The 3,732-nt window shown below is 43.6% G+C and overlaps 1 pseudogene; it reads left to right on the top strand.

Moving 5' to 3' along the window:
- Positions 1-1,794: 1,794 nt before the first annotated feature.
- Positions 1,795-3,289, top strand: LOC146542317 (uncharacterized; annotated as a pseudogene).
- The last annotated feature ends 443 nt before the right edge of the window (positions 3,290-3,732 follow it).

Below are 3,732 nucleotides of genomic sequence, written 5' to 3'. Positions count from 1 at the left end.
GCTGCTTTAAGGACTATGGGCAGGAATGTTTGCTATCCGCATTACTGAATGTTCTCCACTTGAAGGCATGGAACAGTCAAATGCGCTCCTGCCATCATTATAAAGTTGTTTGTTTCCTTGGAAACTTCTCTTAATCATACCTACGTATCATATCATACCTACATATCATTACATCTCTTGTTTCACTAAAGTTTAAGTAATCTCTGAGGTATTGTAGTACTTTTACTTCCATTTTGCACCTGCAAAGCCATAATGCAGTAAAATTAGAGTTCCACTATTTTGCATGCTTAATTTGAAAAACCCAGGATCTGATCTGCCACCATCCCAATACACAAGTCATCTTGAATATCCTAAAAAAATCAAGCAGAAGTCTGACCTCACAAATATATGTGTCAAACCTTGCAGAGTTCCCTGCTGCCTTCCCTGTTGGAAGAATGTTTTAAACTTCGAAAAGCAAGTGTTATTTGGATTTGAAACAGGTTGAATACCTTTTGTCAGCTCTCTTTAAACCTTATATGCCTAATCTAAGGATATGGAGTTCTGTCAGTTGTTAAGGAACCAGCTGCTCCTAGACTCCTCCTTTGAAATGTCATGCTGCGCACAAGTTCACAGCCAGTTCTGTGATTCCTGGTTTTTGCTTCTGCACAGGTTTTTACAGTTGACACATGCAAATGCAACTGCTCAGCTTCCTGCTGCACTACACAGAGTTCTCATTTCTAGTTATCAAATCTCTCAAAGTCTTGCCACACCAACAGCAATTTGCTTGGACTTCCTCAGGAAATGGAAGAGCACCTCAGCAAATGCATTTATTAGGGCCACCAAGAGAGAAAGAATTACTAAATATCTGTTGCATAACCCACATCCTGGTGCACACATAGCATAGCCCTCCACTGGGGATAAAATCAGCCTTGAGTAGTATCTCCCAAGCTGTGTGAGACAGGACTGTCAAAAACAAGAGCCTTGTCTGTCCTTGTAGGTACAGGAGTGCCAATGTCGCCTGGTGCATATCCTTCTACTGTCAGACACCAGACAAAACTTCTCCAGAAGCTTGAGAACATGGAGAACGGGTACAACATGAAACAATTTTGGATTTTGGAATTCTAGTTATAGTATGAGAATTCAAGTATCTCAGTGTACTGGGTCTACGCAGTAAGGCTTTTACACCCACACAGTGTGAGGAGGTCAGGGCTGCCCCATAACCGACACAGCTTGTTCCAGACAACTCCAAGGCCACATAGCAGGGCACAGCTTGACCAAGTAGCTGAGTAGTGCCACAGGGAAACAGATTTAAGGAAGGGCAAAACGCTGCATACTAGTTTGGGAAATGAGGAGGGAGATAAAGTGAAAAATAACTTATTTGTGTGCCCCATAGCATATGTGTCAAGTTCCCTACTGCAACTGTTCTCCCTTGATAAAAGGGCAAATATTCATCACTTAACTCTTTGCATGGATACTGCTAAATCACGGCCTGAAGCTCGGATTAATCACCTGAGGTGAGCAATGAGTCAGCCACGGAAGCACAGGTGAAGGCAATTCACCTGTGCTGCAGGAAGGGGTGGAGCCTGGCTCCACCTCTCCTTGATCCATTTAAGAGCTGACTGCTAGTAGGGAAGGATCTTTTCTGGAGATCTGCTCCATTGGAGTCTATCATGTAAGCCCAAGACAGGGTGAGTGTCCTTTTTTCCTACTCTAGTATAATATTTACATCAGCCAAATTCCTGGATATACCATATCATCTGTATATTCATTGATTGTACAATTGGTGAGCCAGGCAGGACAAATATATTTTATATTATGGCTTTTTTGTGGAATTTCTATAAATGGATCAAGGGGGAGAACACCATTCCCCTAGATAAAATGATCCCTGGGCAGATCCCAGTGTTTCTGGGATCTCCTTATTACCAATTAGAGACCATAATTGAGAAATGGGGTCCCCTGTGTACTATGGGGAATATTTCCCCAGTGTGCATAACAGAATACTTTCAAGGACTAGACAGAGACATTCTAACCACAAAAGAAAGGCAGTTAGCTGCATCTACAGTGACATGGCCACTGTTAAATGCCTTAAATCAGGTTGAGATAAGATCAGACACTTTAGAAAGTGAAAATCAGTTATTAAAAGCTTGTATTGACGAACTGGAGCTTAGTGTATTAACAGGAAAAAAAAAACAATTTTACAGTCTCTAGGTCAGGTCCGCAGTATTTCAATAGATAATAGCCATACTTCTGAAGTAGCGGACCTGGTTGAACAGGAAAGCAGAAACTCTAAGTCAGACCTAGAGTTTCCACTTATGGCAGACTCCCTGGAACTCTGTCCTATTATAACTCAAAAAACACAGAAAGTACAAGATAGACCGGCACGGGTGCCCCCTGACCAATGGCCCCCTGCCGAAATGCATTTACACATAACGGCTAGGCCATATATTCCAACCGAATTAATGGATATGGTGCAGTGATTTCGGCAGAGGCCAAGAGAGAGTGTACCTGCATGGTTGCTCAGGTTATGGGATTCAGGAGTGGAAAGTGTCATGGTTAATGGGCCAGAAGTAGCAAAGCTGGCCACCATAACGGTACACCCTGCTGTCAGGCAGAGACTATACGCTGCTGTCCAGTATAGCAATGAGAACCATTCAATAATAGACTGGTTAATGGCAGTATGCCATATGGTCTGGCCAAATAAATCAGACATTCCATTAAACACAGGACTATGGTCCTCCATGGAGGACCTTCAAAATTATATTTGTGAATTAGGTATGAGAGAAGCAACATACGAAGACTCATTTGATAGCCCAGATATGATCAAGTTCTCGGCAGGTATGTGAGATTTAATCTTACAACAGGCCCCTTCCCACCTGTATGGGACCTTAGTTTCTATATTAAACCTCTGGTGGCCTTGGAAGCTGTGGTTCAACAAGCTGCCCAGATAGTAGCTGATCTGGGGGAGACAGAGCGTCTGCACACTAGGTGCAATATCCGAGTAGTAGAAGAAGCAGAGGTGCTCTCAGTAGTTAAAACCAAGAGGCCACCTATGCAGAACTCTCAGTCATGGCCTGTAAGGGTCTCATGTAAACAAATGTTTAATGACCTTATTCGGGCTGGGGTCCAATTTGCGAAGATCGATCGCCAGCCCAATCGCATCTGCCTTCAGCTGAAGGGTAATCAGAGATTCCAGAACTACCCGAAGAAACCAAGGGTAAGAGTTATAGGAACAGTGATGATGACGACGTGGAATTTAGAGGATTTCATTGTTCCCAATAGAACAATAGGTGTCTCGGGCTACAATGCCTGAACCACCTGAAGTAAAAGATTTGACTTTGGCCCAGTTCATGGCGTAATGAGGGATGTCAGTCATCCAAGGGCCTCCAGACAGGACCAGAGGCCCTATGTAGAGTTAACAATATACTGGTCCTGAAAAAATGTCCAGAGAGTTATGGCACTTGTTGATACTGGAGCAGAAACATCAATTATTTACGGAGATCTGAACAAATTTCACGGAGACAGAGTGATGACTGGCGGTTTTGGGGGACAAGCTATTCCTGTCACCCAAACATGGTTAAAATTGGGGGTCGGGCGTCTCCCACCCCGGGAGTATAAGGTATCTATTGCCCCAGTCCAGGAATACATCTTGGGCATAGATATTCTATGCGGTCTGGCTCTCCAGACAACAGTGGGAGAGTTCAGAGTTTGACAGAGATGTATAAGTATCCGGGTGGTGCAGGCAATATTAAGAGG

This window comes from Meleagris gallopavo, chromosome Z, assembly GCF_905368555.1.
Source record: "Meleagris gallopavo chromosome Z, MGAL_WU_HG_1.1, whole genome shotgun sequence".
Classification (NCBI taxonomy): Eukaryota; Metazoa; Chordata; class Aves; order Galliformes; family Phasianidae; genus Meleagris; species Meleagris gallopavo.
This window is presented reverse-complemented; position numbering and strand designations above follow the sequence as displayed.